The sequence below is a fragment of the Callospermophilus lateralis genome, chromosome 1 (assembly GCF_048772815.1).
Source record: "Callospermophilus lateralis isolate mCalLat2 chromosome 1, mCalLat2.hap1, whole genome shotgun sequence".
NCBI classification, from domain to species: domain Eukaryota; kingdom Metazoa; phylum Chordata; class Mammalia; order Rodentia; family Sciuridae; genus Callospermophilus; species Callospermophilus lateralis.
In genome coordinates this window covers 175,142,953-175,164,354 of record NC_135305.1, presented here as the reverse complement: position 1 = coordinate 175,164,354, position 21,402 = coordinate 175,142,953, and the positions used below count along the sequence as shown (strand labels likewise).

General features: G+C 38.6%; 1 protein-coding gene across 3 annotated transcripts in view; it reads right to left on the bottom strand.

Annotated features, from left to right (window-relative positions):
* Cfap20dc (CFAP20 domain containing) overlaps positions 1-21,402 on the bottom strand; it is a 133,944-nt gene that overhangs the window by 67,010 nt on the left and 45,532 nt on the right. The gene's annotated exons all lie outside the window — the stretch shown is intronic.

Genomic DNA, 21,402 nt, shown 5'->3' with positions numbered 1-21,402 from the left:
ATCACAGTGGCTTGCAAGGCTGAGGCAGGGGAATTGTAAGTTCAAAGCCAGCCCCAGTAATCTAGCGAGGACCTGAGCATCTTAGTGAGACCCTGCGTCAAAATAAAAAAATCAAAAGAGCTGGTGATGTGGCTTAGTGGTTAAGTGCCCCTGGGTTCAATCTCTGGTGCAAACAAAAATAAAAACAAAAAACAAAACTCTAGGAGGAAACCAATCCTTGAGATTATTGACAGAAATGAAAATAAAGGTAAGAAACAGGAGTTTCTGGAGGGGGTGTGTGATAACTTCAGTAAGTTTTAGAATGTAGAACAGTTTGATTGAAATATTATAATGACAGATTGATCCACCTCTTGTGGGCTTTTGCACATGGAAATACTTGAAAAGCTTAAAGTAGCCATAGAACATAAGTGGCCACATGATCATGGAATTTTTTCAGTGGTCTCTAATGGGAGGGAGCAGTTCATTGTGATGGATATGTATTGGCTTTCATGTCCCCAACTCCTGGGTTTGATATTGCTCTGCTACTTAGCTGTGAGCAAGGCAAAGACGGTTTCCTTGTCCATCAGAAGGAATAATAAAGCCTATGTTGAGGGGATGGACATGGAGACTGGAGATAGAGTATGAGGCACCCTATAGAAGGCTAGGCACACGGAAGGAACCCCAAATCATTAACATCAGATGAAGGGCTCTAAACCTCAGTGTTTAGGAAATACTCCAGCCTAGCAATTCTGTATCATCACCCAAATTTTGTATTTTAATTATTGTAACATAACTTCTATTTTAGACCATTTGGCTTTTGTCCACCACTAAATTAAACATTGAATGCAAAGAAAGTAAAGGAAACAAGCCACTTTGTAACCACAGCATGAATTTTGACTGAAAACTGCTAAAAAAGAAAACGAAGGGCTGAAAAATTCCTAGGCCTAATTCAAATACTTTTAATGGCAGCACAAATGTTATTTCGTCACCAAATTTTGTAGTTTCAGCAATAATCATTCATAGCACATTGACAGAAAAAACTGAAATAATGACCTTGTCTTTTCAGGGATAAGGAAAGAGTATGGTTTTGACCAAACATCAAGTATCAGACTGTTTTCCAAAAGCTATTAATTGGTAGAAGTGTCCAATTAAATAATGAAACATTCTTGCCCTGATTAGCACTAAGGGTTATGAGTGCTACTAGTTCTGCCTCAATTCAATTCAATCTGTCAACCATGAAGCTATTCATCTACAATTTGGCTCTGTGGACAAGAGAGAAGCACAAAGTGTGGCTCTGGTGAGTGACTCGAGATATCATTCCTGTTTCTAAATATCTCCCTATCTTTGGGGTGTCCTTGAGAAAGCACCAGCACCCAGAAGTTGGGACACATTAATGCACTCTTTGTTAGCAATTTGTTCAACTATACAGAGCAGGAAGCAGATAACCATATAGCCCATATAGCTGCCATTTATTGAATAGCACTTATAATTAATTTCTGGAATTTTAAGAAATTGTGGAGGTCTCATTTGCTTTTAGGATGCCAGGAATACTGGTTTACATTTCTAACCACTTAGTAGAAATGTAGAAGAAAATACCTTGTCCGATTGTGGGCTAGGAGTTCTACATGCACTATCTCACTTAGCAGTATAGGGGTTTAGCATAGGGCTGAGGCTGGGGCTCTGTGGTGGAGCACTCACCTAGCACCTGTGGGGCACTGCGTTCCATCCTCAGCACCACATTAAAAAAAAATAAGATAAAATAGGGGTATCTTATCCATCTACAACTCAAAAATATTTAAAAAAACCCCCAACAATATAGAATAAGTATGTTTTTTTCCAAGTGTGAAGGAGAAGTGTAACTGAGGTTAATAAACCTGTCCGAGGTCATACAGGTAAGAAGAACAAAGCCAGGACTTAATCCAGGTTGGTCTGACTCCAGCTTGTACTGCACCATGGCTGCCCTGGACATCTCAGTTTGGAAGGATGGGGATGTAGATGGTCTTGGCAGAGGGCCCTGTTTGAGGAAGACTGCTTATCAGATGGCCCAGGGCAGCCAAGGCCAGTGGGGCATCTGTGTTGGAAAGTGCCAAAGGAGGGGGAGTCACCCCCTAAAGGAATCCCTACAGTTAGGCCAGGGGAGGAACATCTGCTGATAAACAGGGTAACTTGACCTTGAAACAGGTGTTTTCAATCAGTGCAATACTGTAGCTGAAGCAAGTCATTCTTTAAACAATGGTGCATTGTTGGAAAAACAGCTGCAAAGGCCATACCTGAGTGACAAATTTAAAGCGAGACAGTTGGCTTCCCTTTGAACAAAGAGTATTATATATCCTAGAAAATGTGGAACTTTATACAGTGACACAGTGCTTTATAATGTTAAAATAATTTACAAATTCATTTTCCTTTAAGTTTGTATGGCATAAATTGCATAGATTTTATTACTTTTTAAAAAATATGATGATAGATATTCCCTATTCTGATATTAGGTTCAAGTACATCAGGGAGGCAGTGAAAATAATCCTTTTGCGTTATCCAAAATGGCTTGACAATTTGCTCAGATTGTACCATGGCTTAAACTATCTTTTAACTATCCTCCTATAATTCAGTTTTGATATTCAAAAAGAAAGATGTAAAGATTAAAGTAAAAAATTATACAAAGCTGGGTACAGTGGCGCAGGGCTGTAATCCTAGTGATTTTAGAGGCTGAGGCAGGAAGATCACAATTTGAGGCCAGCGTTAGCAACTTAGACCCTAAGCAACTTGGTGAAATCCTGTCTCAAAATATAAAATAAGGGGGCTGGGGATGTGGCTCAAGAGGTAACGCGCTCGCCTGGCATGTGCGGGGCGCTGGGTTCGATCCTCGGCACCACATGAAAATAAAATAAAGATGTTGTGTCTACCGAAACTGAAAAATAAATATTAAAAAAATTCTCTCTCTCTCTCTCTCTCTCTCTCTCTCTCTCTCTCTCTCTCTCTCTCTCTCTCTCTCTCTCTCTCAAATATATATATATATAAAATAAAAAGGGCTGGGGAGGTAGTTCAGTGTTCCCCTGGGTTCAATCCCCAGTATACCCACCTACACACACACACACACACACACACACACACACACGCGCGCGCGCGCGCGCGCGCGCGCGAACGCAAGTTATACAACTCCTCTCCTATAAAAAGTCATGTACCCCCCCCCCATCCCAAAGAGAATACCCAAATTTGTAATTGGAGCTTATTTTGTCTTTCTCATGAAAATAACTATTCTTTAATAAGTTCCAACATTTTCTGGAGTTATAAAACCTGTTATGTAATTCTTTTTTATTTGTTTAAAGATGCACCTAATGCAATTTTCAGCTTTAAAATGATTCATTCATAATTGTTTGAATGAAGTTATATGTGTGGAAGAGTTTAATTACTAGCTATCTACATGGTTGCAACATAACCCAGAGGGCTGTACTTCTTTCTTAATTAAAAATTATTTGAACTTAATAATAGAGAAATCTATTAAAATATGAGTAAGATGTTGCAAGAAAGAAGTTTACTGAACAGTTAGCAAGTCAATTTCAGTAAGCATTCCTTAAGAATTACTAGTACTCTTCCATATCATGATAGAGCCAGTTCTCCTGTACTTCCCTCTGTAAGAACCTTTACTTTTCCTTTGTCACAAAGTTCCTTCATACTGGCACTTTGTAATAGCACAGATTTCCAGTGGGATGTCACTCAAAAATTCCTGAATGCAATTCACAGCAAATTCCTACCAAGATCCCAGCTGCCTTTTCTGCAGAAATTGAGCCAATATACAAAACACAATGAGAAAAATGGAGAGTGAAGTTGAATCCACACTTCCTGACTTGAAAGCTTATTGTAGAGCTATAGTAATCAAGAGAGTATGGTGCTGCTGGTGGTGGTGGGACGATATTTAGATCAGGGGAACAGAAATAGGAGGCGAGAAAGCAAAACAAAAAAATCCACAGGACGCTTACATAAATGATCAGTTCAAGGGAGAAAGAATAGTTTTATCAAAAAATAGAGCTGGGACAACTGTATGTCCATGCCAAAAAAAAAAAAAAAAAAAAAAAGTAGGTCAACTTCTACCTAACATCGTACACAGAAAATTAACTCAATATGGATCATAGAACCAAATTTAAGAGTTAGAATGATAAAATTCTTAGAAGAAAACTTCTAGGAGTAAATCTTTGTAACCTTGGATCAGTGGATGGCTGTGTAGACATAATACCAAACATAGAAGGTGAGACACAGAAAGTCTGGTGATCCAATTTCAGAACATTGAGCCTTAACTGGATCCAACTGTAGTAGCCCTTCCCTTTCGCCTGCACTAATTCTAAAATCAGCCAATCGCATGACTGTGACTCACAACTCCTCCAATCAGAGTGAAGGGCGGAGCTGCCAGGGTGCTCTTGCTAGCCAGGTTCAGGTGGCGCTCGCTTCTCCCAGAAAAAATCCAGGGGACAAAAAGGTTGTCTTGCCTCTCCGCTCTCCGCAAGTGTTTGACTTCTTGTCGCACCTCTTTATTCCTAACAGCAACGGAGGAAAATAATAGCCTTGACTTCATCAAAATTAAACGGTTTTGTGCTTTAAAAGGCAGACACCATAAAGAAGGGAAAGGACAACCACAGAACGGGAGAAAATATTTGCAAATCGTATATCTGTTAAGGAATTTTTTATCCAAACTAAATTAAGAACTCTCACAACCGAACAATAAAAAAGACAATCCAATTAAAAAGTAGGCAAACAGTTTGAACAGGCATTTCTCCAAAAGAGATAAACAAATGGCCAATAAATACATGAAATGATGGTCAACATCATTGCATTAGTCCTTAGAGAAATGCAAATTGAAATCGCAGGAGAGACCACTTCATGCCCACTGAGATGGCTTAAATACAAAAGACAGATAAGAAGATGTGTAGGCTAGGACATTGAGAAATTGGAACCCTTAGACAGTGCTGGCAGGAATGTGAAATGGTGCAGCCACTTTGGAAAACGTTTGGCAGTTCCTCAAAAATTAAACGTAGCGTTCCATATGACTTGGCAATTCCACTCAGAGGTATATATCCAAGAGTACTGAAAACATATGTCCACGTGAAAGCTTGCCCATGCATGTTCATGGCAGCATCATTTAGAACAGCTAAAAAGTAGAAGCAATCCAAATACCCATCAACTGATAAACGAATCAAAAAATATGGCATATCCACCCAATGGATTCAGGCATAAAAAAGAATGGAGTGCTATGGTATGCATGGATCTTGAGAACATGTGTAGAATGTAGCCAGACACATAAAACCATGTTTTGTTATGATTGTGATGATATGGAACGTCAAGAATAAGCAGATCTATGAGGACAAAGATTAGTGGTTGCCAGGAGTTTTGGGGGAGGAGCAATGGGAATGACTGCTACTGGGTACTGGGTTTCTTTTGGGGTGATAAAAAAAATTATCTGAAATTAGGTAGTGGTAGCGGTTGCAGGATTTTGTCAATATACCAAAAACTGAATTGCACACTTTAAAAGGATGAAGTCAGTCCTGTGTAAAAACAATCTCATAAAGTAGTTTAAAAAAAAGTCACCTGGACGAATGTAAGACTCCTCTGTGGAGTTAGCAAGTACACAGTGTTCTTCAGGAAATGCGTTTCCACAGATCCTTAGTTGCTAATCCCAAGTGAAGAGGATGCTGATGATCACAACCTATGAGCATGAGCTTTAAAAAGACGTCTCCGGGAGAACGCTCCATTTCTGTTGCAATTTCACTTTGAAATGAGGCAAGTCTGCCTTATGCCTTCAATAATTTTATAAGCTATTAAACTAAAATGGTCATATTTGCAAATGTGGGCAATAGATTGAAGTGATCATGTGGAGTGTTAGAGATAAAATTCTCTGAGTTGGAGTTTTGGCACCAAGACTACACCTCTTTAAGAGACTGGGAAGCAATCCTTTGTGCCTTTATCCTCCCGCCCAAGATGAAGTTCCTTTGCCTACTCCAAGAAGCTTTCACTCTGAGTCAATCTCCTCAGCTGTAAGATGCAACAACAGTTTCTTATCGGGGTGCTTCGAGACACAAAGGACACGCTGGACTTGTGCTTTGTCATCTGCAGTAAGCAGTTATAAAAAGTGTCTCCTGAAACAATCCACGTGATTTCTGGGAACTGCGCAAACCCAGGGCCCCTTAATGCAGACAGTGTGTAAGAGCAAGGTCCTTGTTCTCTCTCCAAACTTTGGTCTCCTACTGACTTTCTCATTCCCTTGTATTTTACAGAGCACTGTTTTAGGCAGTATATTTTGCTGAGTGGCCGGGGACTTCCCGTTCATTAGTGCTTCAAGTTTCCAAGCTTCTTTTTGTGCTCTGGTTTTATTGCTTCAGAAAAATTAAAAGATTGAAAATAAGCAACTCTTTGGATGTGTAGGATGACAGGCTCTACCTAAGAGAAACTGGTGGCAAAGAAACTAGGGAGAACACAGACTGGGATGCTTCCTGAAGATTTGTCTGGTTCTGTTTTTGCCAGCCCACTATTGGCTGAAGTCAAGTGAAGTGGTGTTCTAGAAAAATCGATCAGGCTGGTTTATTACCTACATTCCAATTTATTACCTCCATCAAAGGAATAAAGTCACAATTGGGGAGGACAAGAACGTCTTTTTTCTGTTTCAGAAGTACTTTCTGAAATGAAAAACACTCAAAAAACAATCAACAACTTTCATCTTAACTAATCACAAAACAATCCATTTTTCACTAGGGTTAAGCGATTCACTATTTTCATGTGAACATACATGAGGAACGGTCAGTTTTGTCTTTGGATGCTTCTTGAGGACAGGCTATCACTTTTGTAAGATCTGACCCATGTTTATACAGCACAGCAGGTTACTGACAGGAAGTGGTTCTTTGTGGAGTCATACAATGTGGGTTCAAGTTCTGCCTTCTTAACTAAGCAGCTGTTGTCCCTGGACAAGCCACATAATCCTTTAAAACTTCAGCTTCCTCATGTGGAAACTACCTCTCAGGGTCTTTATGAGGACCAGATATGAAATACTTCATGGGAAAGGGCTTGGCACAGTCACTGTTCCTGTAAATGTCCAGGAAATCTTAGCTACTTCTATTTTGTTGATGATAATGATGTCTCTGCCATTACCTGTGCCGGGTAGCAATTGATCTACTCTAAATTGCATAGAACCTAATTGAAGGCAAGCCTTACATTGTAACACATATAGAATACTTTGGACAGGACACGTACAGAAAATCTTTAATGTTTAAAAAATAGAATATAAGCGTCATTGGTTCTGCATAGCCTCATTTGTCCTCTAGTTTCTAAGTGCAGCTTAGGGGGAACTGAAGGAAGAAAAGTACTAAAGCAGAAAGGGAGAAAAAAAATCAATTTGATGGACACGAATATAGCCAGCAAACTAGCCTAGGGATTTATTCGATGACACTGCTTTACTGTTAACCTTCACTCACATCATTTATTATTTGGGGGAACTGCTACAGAGAGACCAGAAAGTGAATAGAATAATGATGTTTTTATGGCTCCTAATGTAGATTGTTATTGAAAATCTGTCAATTTTACTGGCAAGCTTTTGGCTCAAAAATAAGATCTTCATTTATAATTTGCAGGCGGTGATAACGAAAATTATGGGAAGTAACTGGGAAATAAAAAATAACTATTATGATGAAAATTACATAATTATCTTTCTCATTAAAAGCATGAGGCATTCCATTATCCTTGGGATGTGCAGTATACTCTTTAACAGCTGCTGTTACTGAATGAAAACATATCTGAATAGTGAAGAAAATACATTACTGATCACCCAAATGATGAAAAATAGATATCGCTGAAAATGTGTGCGAAGTGGAATAGATTAGAATACAGCCAGACGGGCACCCCACCAGGGTGAACCGCAGTAAAGCCACCCAGAGAAACTTCAAGTCTCAAACACCCCCACCCCTGAAATTTCTTTCATGGAGGTTTTGTATATTAGTGTTGGCACTTGGTGGGCCGGTGGGTCCCTTGCTTTGATAAGGGAATCTGGAATTTTCCGAGAAGTTCTTCACCTTCCAGGGAGAGAAGGCATGATGTAGACAGCAAACTTGTTTGTGATGGCCAATCCTCATTTATTTATTTAGTGGTATCAATACTAGAGATTGAATCCAGGGCACTTAACCACTGAGCCACATCCCCATCTCTTTTTAATATTTTATTTAGTGAAAGGGTCTCGCTGAGTTGCTTAGGGCCTTGCTAAGTTGCTGAGGCTGGCTTTGAACTCGGGATCCTCCTGCTTCAGCCTCCCGAGAAGCTGGGATTAGGGGACGAGCCACCACGCTGCAGTGATGGCCAGTCTTGGTTGTGCTCCACTGGACTGAGAGATGCTGGAAAACTGATAAAGCACCCTTCTGGGTTGGTGAGCAATAGTTCCAGGAACAATTGGTCGGGGTAGGTGGGTGAGCAAACAGAAAGGGAAAAAGACCCGCCCTAAATGGGGTCAGCGCGCCCAATAGGCTGTGGGTCCAGAGACGCTAAGCTGGGGAGCTCCAGCAATGCGCAGGCTGGACGCCTCTGGAGGGTGTGTGCTTTTTGCTGCTTCCCTCATTTGAGGACCTCAGAGTACACGTTCTTAAGACCTTGAACGTGGACTTGCACCAGCGACCTTCCAGGGTGCCTCCAGGCCGTCAGCCTCAAACTTGGGGCTGCATCATGGTTCCCTCTAGTTTTGTGGCTTCCATCTTGTTGGACTGAGCAGCTCCTGGTTCCTCTGGCTCTCCAACCTCAGATGGCCATGTGGGACTGTCCAGACTCTGACAGTGAGTCAGCCTAATAAATCCCTTGTAATCATCATTATATGCCCATTTTATTGGTTAGAATGATTATATACACATTGTATTGTCCTGTTCCTTTAGAGAGCCCCGACAAACATGTCACTTGGAAATTGTTTCTATTGCTTCACCAAGAAACTCTGGCTTTCTGGTGCTCCCACTTCTGTGGAGGCACTCCTCTCTCCCCCAAAAGTTAAGTATTTATTTATTTATTTGTTGTTTTTCTTTTTTAGTTTTCACACATGAGAATGAGGGTGTGATACTTGTCTTTCTTGTGTCTGGCGTATTTAACTTATATGGAACTCAGTTCCATCCATTTTCCTGCAAATGAGTCTTCTTTATGGTTGAGTAATATTCTATGGTGTACCCCTCAACCCACCCTACTTTCTTTCTTTCTTTCTCTCTCTTTTTTTTTTTTTTTATCTAGGGATTGATCCAGGAGCACTTAACCACTGAGCCACAACCCTATCTCTTTTTGTATTTTATTCAGAGACAGGGTCTCACTTAGTTGCTTGGGGCCTTGCTAAGCTACTGAGGCTGGCCTCACAATCATCCTGCCTCAGCCTCCCTGAGCTGGTGGTATTACAGGTGTGCGCCACAGTGCCCTGCTCTTTATTCATTTCCATGTTGATGGGAACCCTAGGCTGATTTTATCTTAGCTATTGTGAATAGCACTGCAGTAAACATGGATATGCTGATGTTTCTTTTGTATGCTGACTTAATTTCCTTTGGATATATAACCAGGAGTGGAACAGCTGAATCATATATGGTAGGTCTAGTTTTAGTTTTTTTGAGGAACCTCCATACTGTTTTCCATAGTGGCCAAACTCATTATGTTCTCACCATGAAACGAATAATGGTTCCTTTTTCTCCACATCCTCACTAGCATCTGGTGTGTGTGTGTGTGTGTGTGTGTGTGTTTTGTGTGTGTGTAGCCATTCTAGCTAGGGTGAAATGATATCGCATTGTATCTTTTTAATTTTATTTATTTATTTATTTATTTATTTATATGTGGTGCTGAGGATTGAACCCAGGGTCTCACACATGCTAGGTGAGCACTCTACCACTGAGCCACAGGCCCAGCCCCTTGCATTATAGTTTTGATTTGCATTTTCCTGATGGCTAGTGTTACTGAGCATTTTTCCTATATTTATTGGCCATTTATACTTCTTTAGACAAGTGTCTGTTCAGGTCCTTTATCTATTTTTAATTGGATTGTCTTTTTGGTAAGTTTTTTTGAGTTCTTTACATGTTCTGTATATTAACTCTCAAACAAATACCTGGCCAATGTTTTCTCCCATTCTGTCGATTCTCTTTTCCCTCTGTGGTTTCCTTTGCTGTGCAGAAGTTTTTTTTTAGTCTGATGTAATCCCATTTGCCATTTTTTGCCTTTTGTTTTATTTTTTTAAAACTTATTGGTTCTTTTTAGTTATCCATGACAGCAGAATCCATTTTAGTATAATTATACAAGCATGGAATATATCTTACTCTAGTTAGAATCCCAGAATGTACACGTTGGTGGGATTCATTGTTTTTCTTACATGTACATGGGAAAATTACGTCAGATTCATTCCACTGTTTTCCTTTTCCTGTCCCTCCTCCATTCCCCATCGTCTAATCTTCTACACTTCTATTCTTCCCTTCAACTACCCCACCCCATTTTTTTGGGTTAACTTCCACATATCAGAGAGAACATTTGACCTTTAGTTCTTTGGGACTGGCTTATTTCCCTTAGCATGATAGTTTCCAATCCATCTATTTGCTGGCAAATGTCATAAAATCATTCTTCTTTATGGCTGAGTAATACTCCATTGTGTATATGTACCCATATTGTCTTTTGCCATTCATCTGTTGAAGAGCACCTGAGTTGGTTCCATAGTTTAGCTACTGTGAATTGACCAGCTATAAACACTGATGTGCCTGTGTCACATCAGGGGATTAATGCACTGATAGGCTAAGGCTCTCATAACCAATCATTTTAAGTCCTTTGGGTATATACCCTGGAGTTGGATGACTGGGTCAAATGGTGGTTCTACTTTCTGTTTTCTTGTTTATTTCCTTATTTGCTTTTGAATTATGGTCCTATTTTGTGCATTTGAAGTCTTAACCAGAAAATTATTGAAGTTTTTCCTTTGTGTTTTCCTCTGGTAGTTTCCAAGTATTGGGTCTTAATGTTCAGATCCATTTTGAATTGAGTTTTGAACAGGGTGAGAGACAGGGGTCAAATTTCAGCCTGCACATTGATACGCAGTTTTCCCAGCCCCATTTGTTGAAGAGGTTGTCCTTTCCTAATGTATGTTTTTGGCACCTCCGTTAGCCAGTCTTTTCACTGCTGTGACCGAAACGACCCAGCAGGAATAATTTAGAGGAGGAAAAGTTTATTTAGGTCTCATGGTTTCAGATGTCTCAGTCCACAGATGGCTGACTCCATTCCTCAGGGCTTGAGGTAAGGCAGGACATCAAGACAGAAGAGTGTGGTGGAGGAAAGTGGCTCAGAACATGACCCCCAGGAAGGAGAGAGGGGGGGAGCAAGGAAAGAGAGTGGGAGGGAGAGACATCTCTTCTTCCAGCAAGGAGAAGATAGACCCCAAAGGCACATCCCAAGAACCCACCTCTTCCAGCCGCACCCCTCCTGCCTACAGTTACCACCCAGTTAACCCCTATCAGGCCCAATCATTTCACCTCTGATCAATCTTGCATTGTCTCACACATGAGCTTTGGGGACACCTCATATCTAAACCATAACACCTCCTTTGTCAAAAATGGGGGGGACTGTAGAAGCGAGGGTTATTTTGGGGTTCTCTGTTCTTTGCCACTGTTCTTTGGTCTGTTTTTATGCAAATATCATGCTTTTTTGGTTAGTATGGCTCTGCAGGGTTTTAAAATCAGTTACAGTGAAGACTCCACCTTTGTTCTTTATGTTTGAGATTGCTTTGGCTGTCCAGGGTCTCTGGTGTGCCACATGAATTTTAGGATGGTTTTTTTTCTAGTTTTGTTTAGAGCATCTTTGATATTTTGATGGGGATTGTTTGAATCTATGGATCCCTTTGGGTAGTTTGGCTATTTCAACAATATTAACTCTTCCAATCTGTGACCCTGGGAGTTCTTTTGTGGAGGCACATTTTAGATATCCTTTACTTGTCCACCTTTCGGCCCCTCTCCAGCAAGCTCTCTAACATCAACTGAATTTGGCCCTCAAGGACTAGTCATTGACCTTGGAGAATGCTGGATATTACAGTTACCCTACAAGGGGGATAAAGTAAAAATCAATTTAAGCAGAAACTTGTGGTGGATAAAATATTGAACACAAGTTCATAATAATTTCACATCTATTCTTTTAAAATTTTTTGCAGTACTGGGGATTGAGCCCAGGGGTGCTCCCTGACTGAGCTACATTCTCAGCTCTTTCTTATTTTGTATTTTGACACAGGGTCTTGTACATTGCTGAGGCTGGTCTTGAACTTGTGATCCTCTTGTCTTAACTTTCCAAGGAACTGGGATTATAGGTGTGTACCACCAGGCCTGGCATGAGTTCATATATTCTATGAATGAGGCATTAACTTTAATCTGAAAAGAGTAAATAAATTACTAAAAGTAATGATATAAATCATAAAAGTAACATATAAATCATTTTATAAAATGCACTTCTATATGTTATCTGATCTCATATATATCTATGATATATATATATATAACCTCTGAGTGAGAAGAGAGCAATTAAGAATTAGTTATTCATATTTATTCCAGAGAATGTTTAAATGAAGAGCATCAGAGAAAGTTACCTAAAATAGCTGAGAATTATATGCTTTTTCTTCCTGATAAGCTGACTCCCCAGAAATAGAAAGAACTACACATTTTGATATTTAACTTATTGAAATGAGGAAATAGGACTACAAATACAGGTGGTCTAGCAAATCATTTTTGCCTTACTGTTGGGCTGTTTGACTATTTAAGAGCAATAGATGATAAAATATGTTTTAGAAAGTAGTTTTCTTACATGGAAATTTGTATTATAGAAAGTATATTTTTCTACAAAACATGAACCTCCTCTTAAATAGAATTGCTTGGAAAGCTGAAAGTGAAAGCTACAAGAATTTTAACAAGTGTGTAGTTCTGTGATTCTCCATAGGAAAGCAAAGTTTAAATTTTTAAGATCTGAGAAGGCAAACATAAAATCAATAGCCATGAAAGTAAATAATGGAAAAGTGAAATATGGTGCTATTTTTATGTTATAAAATAATACATTTTATGCTATAATTTTTTTCTCACCATTATGTATTTAAAGGAGTAACTATTTGATTCTTGCATGTACTTCTTTGGTAGATTTTTCCAATTTGACCCATTTTAAAAGATTATATAACAATTAAATTAGTGTCAAATGATAAACAGAACAGAGAAAAAATAAAAGTAGATTATGTTTTAAAAACATGATTTGGTGTCTGACAGTGTATATTTTAACACTCAGTTTTAGTAAGCTATTACTCTACCCTTCCATTTATAGCCACACTGGAAAAAATATTAGCCAAGATTGGCCTTAAAGAAGATATTTGGGGGATGGATTGGACTGTTTCTTCCTGAACGTTTGGCCACCATGTTCTATGACTCTTCCCTTTCAGCAGTGAAGTATGTATGCAAAGGAGAGAGAGAGCCTTCTCTAGGGCGAGCTAGGACAAGGGAGAGATTTATCAGAGGTTGTAATGAGAAGGGATCTGTCATCGTCCTGCCCCTCTTGTTTTCTGCCTCCTCAGAGGTCAGCCTTGCTCTCGGCACTGCAGATGCTGGGAATATAATAGTAGACCAATACATGATCCCTGCCATCCGGGGACTTTATCTTGAGGGCAACAAGGAGTTATCACAAGAGGCAGGAGAATGAAGATATGCATATGAGTTGGTGGCTGTTGTTTGTGGCAGTGCTGGGATGGTTTGTGGAGACAGGAGGAAGGGAGGCCAATCGGGGGACTATCACACTGTTACTAGAGACACTGAGGTGTCCGTGTTAAGAAAATGGAGATGGAAACGCCAGACTAATTGGAGCATTCAAGCCAGTATGTGGAAGGCAAAGGATGTCATACTTAATCACTCTGGAAATCTCTTAAACGAGATCTGAGATTCTCGAACCCTGTCATGTTAAGATTTTTTTCCTTCTTGTGGGCAGGAGTTGGGATTAGCAGACAACTGTGCTCTCCAACGTGGATTTTCAGACCTCTGCTAAGAACCAGTTTGTCTGTAGTGAAGAATGAGAACAGGCTATGGAAGGATCTTTTAGGAACATTTCTTCTTAGCACTCACCTGGGCCTAAATTTTGTCCATGTAATAGACATTGGAGAAATTTATTTTTTAGAGTCCCAGCTAGGATAAAGAAAAGATGGTGAGTGGTGAGAATAGTTCTGTCCCTAGAAGAGTCCCTCTGGCCTCAACTGCTGGGGCTCCCTGAGGATGTTCATATGGTTGAAGAGCCCTGCCTGCAGCTGGGAAACTGGACAGGGTGCCAGCGAGACCAGAAACAGGCCCAGTGCTCTGCATCACTAGCAAATGGAGTGGTGGCTCTTACGTTTTTTTTTTTTTTTTTTTCACAGATATACAAAAAGAAACAAAGTTTAATCTTGTCTATAGAAGAAAGTAAACAGAAAATGTAGCAAACATCCCTTAAGCTTTAATTCTAGGACTGTACATTGGTAGAAATAGAGGAGAGGGTTTTTTGTTTTTTAAATTTGGTTTGGCTGCTAGACAGTGCTGTCTCTTCTTCAATTCAAACAGTATTGTTTGATTGTCTGTAACTGTCATATGCAACTGTAGCAGGACTTCTGTGATCAAAGACCCTCTCCTCATTCATTTATAATATATTTTCACATGAAAAAAACATGTATATGTATTTTGTATATGACATAGGCAGAGCCTAGGAGGAACTTCTGCCATGAACATTAATTCAATAAATATTTATTAGGCTCCTGCTATGTGTATGGCACTTTGAGGTACTACAGGAGAGTCACAGGGCAGAAGGACATGCACAGTGCAGGAGTACTAAGGTACAGTTAGAAGCAAGAAGTGCCGGCATGCTATTGCACCATAGGGTGACTCTAGATGATAGTAATAATGCTGTGCTTCTCAAAGAGCTAGAAGAAAGGTTTTCACCATAAAGAAATGATGGCAGTTTAAGGAGATAATATTTTATCTGATTTTAACCAGGAAATATGCATTTATGTACCAGAACATCACATGGTACCTGATTCATATGTACAATTTCTATATTTTCATGATCAGTTAAAAATTTTAAAAGTCTAATGGCAGAGAGGACACCAACATAAGTCATACTACCATAACACAGAAGGTAGTTAAAGAGTTCCTTATATACTCTTACAGAAATTTAGAGGACCATGTGAGAAGGCAGATATTTGGTGTATCGTTAGAAAACCCCATAAAAATCAGTTCATTTGGGCTGGGACTGTAGCTTAGTTGTAAAGCACTTGCCTTGCAGGTATGAAGCACTGGGTTTGAACCTCAGTACCATATAAAAAAATAAAGATACTGTGTGTTCATCTACAACTAAAAAAATATTTTAAAAAATCAGTTCATTGGGTAAGAAGTCTTCTTCTCCTACTGTGGTACAGCAGAGTACACAGTCCTTTCTTCCTTCCAGGAGTTTGCTTGGTGTAAGACACTTCTCTTTGCTTGGCTTGAGTAGGGCTGTCCATGGAAATATTCATGAGATGCAGGTGGGCACTGGTCTCATGTTGTTCTTAAGGTTCATCCTGGCTTGGAGATCCACTGAGAAAGAGTGGACTTAGCTGTACACCCTGGTGAGCTTATTTCCATGGAAATACATTTCCAGGCTATTTAAAATATATGGAAAGGAATATATGTCCGGGGAATCTGGACAGGTACAAAGACTTGTTTATCTTGGCTGCCCTGGGACCACTAATTCAGGTTTATCCCAGATTTGAACAGAGCATGATTGAGCATGGCAGGATTTAATTAATATTTTGATTGGAGTTGGATCAGCATTTCATTTAGAGAGGAAATGAAAATAAAATATGGTGTTTTTTTACAAGTGGGGCCCTGGTAACACCCTATTCTTCTCTTTAGCAATGCTTTTTGTCTCTTTTATAAAGATGTAGATGTTGTTTATTGATTTCACATATGTAATTCATTTGGGCTCATGATGTTTTTGAATTAAGTCTTTTTGTATAAATGATATGCATTTGTTACATGCCCGAGAAGTTAGCTTCCTATGATCTGATTGAAAAACAACCATTTCTTTCCCTTTGGTTTATCATTTAGCTACTGAAAACCTGCACAGCAATTGAATATAATTTGTCAGAGTAGCATAGAAGTTGTCATGCCATTTTTGCATTCCAATCATCTGCTCATCTGCTTCTCAGAAGAACAAATACCAAATGCTTTTGATTTAAGTTAATATATATATTTAAAAGTCCCAGATCTCTTGAACAGATCATCTTCTGGGTACAGTAACATTTGTTTGTCAAATATTCAATCACGTTCCGGTGCCAGGAACATCAATAGAGTTTGCCTGATTAACTGTAGCGGAGCATATGTACACTGAAGAGGAGGATGATTTCCCCAAGGAGCCTGCGCTTCCTCTGTTGAACTAGGCTTCTTAAAAGGACATGCAGATGGGCATTTGGACAATAATTTCTGGATGCACAAAATGGATTGCTCTTGCTGAGTTGTAATTTTGAAAAGATAATTTTAATGACTCTGGAGGGCCACCTACTTGGAGCAGATGGGACTGAGGCTCTTTGCAGCACGACTTTAATGTTGAATGAGTCAGGATGGAGCTCTATTTTAGCCTTTGTAAAAGTGGATATTTATTTATATTTTTCAATTGAGTTTTAAATTCAGTCTGCCATGAAAAAAAATCTTGGGTAGCATTCTTAAAAGTTCTGTAACAAAACACATCTGCAATTTCCCAACACGCTTTTGAATTTGTAATTGAGATTGAGCTACAAGTTTTTTACTTTTCATGTGTGAACTAATAGCACCTACTGGTTGGATGATAGCACTAATGAGCAGACATAATGTGGATATACTTATGTTGTCAGTGATTTGTTGACAAATCATATTTTTCAATAAGCTAGATTTTAAGCTCTTTTAACTGAGAACACTTTAAAAGATTTCTTACAAAAATTCTTATCCACAATCAAATATTTACCTGCAAGATGTTGATCTTTTAGCAAAAATAGTAGAATGTTAGGTTCTATGCAAGTGTTTTGTAACCTTTGTCACCTGCCTATAACAGTGCATAGCCAAGTCATGGGGCCAAGAGGCTGCTGACCTTTGCAGAGAAGAGCTTCAGTAGGCAAAAATGAAGACTTGTTGATGTGAACACCTAAAAGGATTGCTCTTACAGAATAAATGTTAAATTTGCCTGGTAGGTCTAGAGAGCATGTTACGTTGTAATTCATAAAATACAGGATTAAAATCTGAGGGTAACATATTAAAAAGAGCCCTTCCATTTTTATCCAGTATATAAATGGGCATTTAAAGTTTTTCTAGCTGATGCATACACCTGTAATCCCAGTGGCTGGGAAGTTGAGTGAGCAGGAGGTTCCTGAGTTCAAAGGTAGCCTCAGCAGACTTAGGGATGCTCTAAGCAACTTAGATCTTGTCTCTAGTAAATAAATAAATAAATAAATAGATAGATAATTTAATAAATAAAAATAATAATTTAAAAAAGGGTGGGGATGTGGCTTAGGGATTAAGTACCCCTAAATTCAATCCCTGGTACCTCCCCTTCCCAGATTTTTTTTTTTAAAGACACATAGAAATATAGGCAGCCACATGTGGACTATGTATTGTTTCCCATTGTATATGTATAGGTCAGTGTAATAAAGCAACTCAAAATCATTAGTCAAATATATAGAAGGGAATGGCTTATAGTCTAATCCAGAAATATATTCTATCATGAAAAATCATAAAACAAAAAGGTACACTTATTTTACAACAAAAATATCTTGAAAGCAACACACACTACCAGGAAAGTTGGGAGAAGGGACTGCTCATTGGCAGTTTAATCTATTGTTTGCAGGGTTGGCCTCTGTAGGCGTTCACGAAGCTGGATGCAAAGATGTGGAATCTTCCTAGCTAATCTGAACAGGATCATAGTCAGGTCACATAATTCATGTTCAAATATGGGTAATTTAGAGGGCCCAGATATTCCCATCTGAGCTGTTATCACAAGACCAATTGCAAGGCCTTGCAGCTATCTCCTTTAGCTTGAGACACACAGCCAGAGTACTGGGGGAAAAGTGACAGTACTATATTTCTAAAGAAAAATTAAATTGGGGGAGTAATGAAATATTAATGTAAAGCTAATTATTTGAAGTTGTAAACCAGGTGTATACGAGAGAAACTATGCTGGGAATAATGACATAAACTACAACATGGAAATAATAATAATAACACGTTTTCATTTCTTCCAGATTCTGCCGGATCGTGGAAGGCACTCTGTTTTAATGAATTTTCTAAGATAACTCATTTTACACATTATTTTTGATTATAGAGCTCACCATGAAATATATTTCAATGATGTGCTTTTCTTTTTTTCTTAATATTTTTTTAGCTGTCAATGGACCTTTATTTATTTATTTATATTTATTTATTTATATGCGGTGCTGAGAATGCAACCCAGTGCCACATGCTAGGCAAGTGCACCCACTGAGCCACCACCCCAGCCTATGTGCTTTTCAAATAAGAGTGCAACTTCAAAATTAATTGAATACCTGGCATATTAGTATATATGGAAGTATAGAGAATAAAATACACAGAAAGCAAAGAGTAAGATGAGCATATACAAAAAATTCATATGTAGGACCCATCCACCCCCAAGGCGTTGGTAGCCTCTCGATATCTCACACAAAGATCTCAGATGTGAATTGTTAGCAACTTAAATTACAAATCACTGAATTTCAATCACTGAAAGTTTATTGTGATTAGCCTTTACTATTGAATGTGTACTTTTCTTCTATCATAATAATCATTTGATTATATCTATTTTATGTGCTACTGAATATACCCAATTTCCCTTTAAAAATACTCACTGGTCTAATATCAAATAAAATTTTTTAATTATAAGTTGTACGCTTCAAGCATGGTAAGTAATGTAATTATTACTTGTGTGCCCACTGTTACTTGTAACATAACATTGGTTTTTCCTTAACTATAATTATGTTACTCTAAGGATATAACATTCTAAAATAATAGAACTAATGGTAAGGATTCTTTAATTAACTAAATTGATTTTTTCTTCAAAGATTTTATGTAAATAAACATTCCAAATAGATAATCCAATTTTCCTTGATTTATACAATTAATAAATGGGAGAAGTTATCCTACAGGAAAAATAATGGCTAAAAACAGAAGGAAAAAAATCAACAACAAAGGAAGAAGAAAACCCATTTGTTAAAGAAGGGACCATTACAAATTCTATAACTTGTTCAAATATAGTCCCACATATTTTGTTTGTTGTATTTCTGTATCTTTTTCTTTTTTAACTGAGGTTTTATTCTTTATTCTTTTTTTTTTCTTTTGGTACTGGGGAATGAACCATAAGTGCTTAATCACTGAGCCATATCTACAGCCCTTTTTAATATTTTATTTAGAGACGGGGTCTCCCTGAGTAGCTTAAGGCCTTACTAAATTGCTGAGGTTGGCTTTGAACTCACGATCCTCCTGCCTCAGCCTCCCCAGCTGTTGAGAATACAGGTGTGCGCAACCACACCTGGCAGTATTTCTGTATCTTGGTTTGCACCTTGTTATTCTCTCTTAACAGCAAATCCCAAAGCTTGACAGCATAGTGAGGCTTTTGACCTTCCTGGCTGCCACTCAGGAGTCTCCAAGTGACGGTGGGCGAGGCTGATGCGAGCACTGAGATGGGCCTGCCACCGACTCCAGCCACAGATGAGACTCCAGATCTCAGTTGTGAATTATTAGCAACTTAAATTACAATAAGCCATCACAGTGGTCACAGCAGCAGGCCCAGCACGGGGTGAGCAGACCACTATGCCAGCGAGAGCTTGGGTGGTGCACAACAAAATTTTTTTTCAGTTTCATGTAGTTGGTAATAAACACATAATAAACATTAAAGGATGTTACAAGTAGCAAGACAGTATGGAAAGTGGTATTAAATTGGGGCTGTGGCTCAGTGGTAGAGCACTTGCTTAGTATGTGTGAAGCACTGGGTTGGATTCTCAGTGCCACATGTAAATAAAAAAATAAATAAAGGTCCATTGACAACTAAAAAATAAAAATAAAAAAAAATTGAAATGTTCATTTTCTCCTGAAGGTCTGTTGCTTCTTAAAGCTTATTCTTCACATAGATGGAAGAGGTAAGTTCCTGGTGTGGTATTATTTAAAGGGAAGGTCGCCAATCATGCTTCCCTCATGGTCTACCAAGGAACCACCTTTCCCACCTGCTGTGAATTTCCACCATTAGAGTGAGTCTTTTGTGTCAGGTAAGAAAGATGGCAGCTGTGTGCCCCTGGAAAGGGAACAAACTGGGTCCCCTTAAGAAAATGAGCTGTATGAACTGATGAGACGAGCCAACGCATCCTGCAGAAGCACTGGTGGCTGGGGTGAGGACACTACTAGATGCTAAAGACAAATGTCCATTTTACAGTTTTTACAGCTTAATATTTTTAAGGGTGAAAGGAAAAAATATATTCAACAGAAACATTTAAAATGCCAGCATCAAATGCAGAATTTATGTATAATGGGTCTGTGGTGGATTTACAGTTTGGCGTGACTAATTGTTTCATTACAGTCAGAAGCAAGCATAGTGTGAACAAAGTATCCTCCGTGTATTTTGCTGAAGGAACTCATTAAAAGTTACAAAACCCCATAATTATTGCCTAAGCAATCCCACCATTATTCTCAACTGGCTCTGAGGCTAGGGTCTGTGGACTGCATCTATATCCCACTGACAAATAGGTTTCTTAATCAATTACAGTTACTAAAAAGGAGTTTTGTAAGCATACATAAAAAATTTCTAATTATTTCTATAATTTATATATTAAGTGATGTGTATGTTTTCACTAATCCTTAACTTGACTGCTTTCTGCCTTTAAAATAATTTTTTTCCCCAGCAAATACGAATGGATATTGTTGAGAAGAAAGCTAAAAAAAAAAATCTCACATATAAACTCATTTCATATGGAGGAAACATTATCATAATGTATTAGGTTTTAAACAAATATTTCCCAACAATATTCAGTTTGATTTTCAACAAGTTTTAAGAAAACTTTTTCTTTATGAATTGACTAACTTATATTTAGAGTCTACATAATTCCAAACAGAAAACCTCCTGTTAAGGCAAGTCCCAGCACTAATTCATGATTCATTGTCTCAATTTTAATTGGCACAGTTCTTGAAATTCTGGGGCCATATGGAAAATAATGAGTCCTAATGGGTCTAAGGTGAAAAGACTGCAGGGGAGTAAGAAAGTCAGAAAACCATCCGTTCAGAATGCCTAGCGACTGCGATGCAAAAAATGTCCCCAGAGATCCAGAAGGACGTGTTCTCAGTGTTTCACTGGTCTCTCCATCTTACAACTAAATTGTATATTGTTTCTCATACTGTGAGACAAAGATTAAAATGGAAAAGA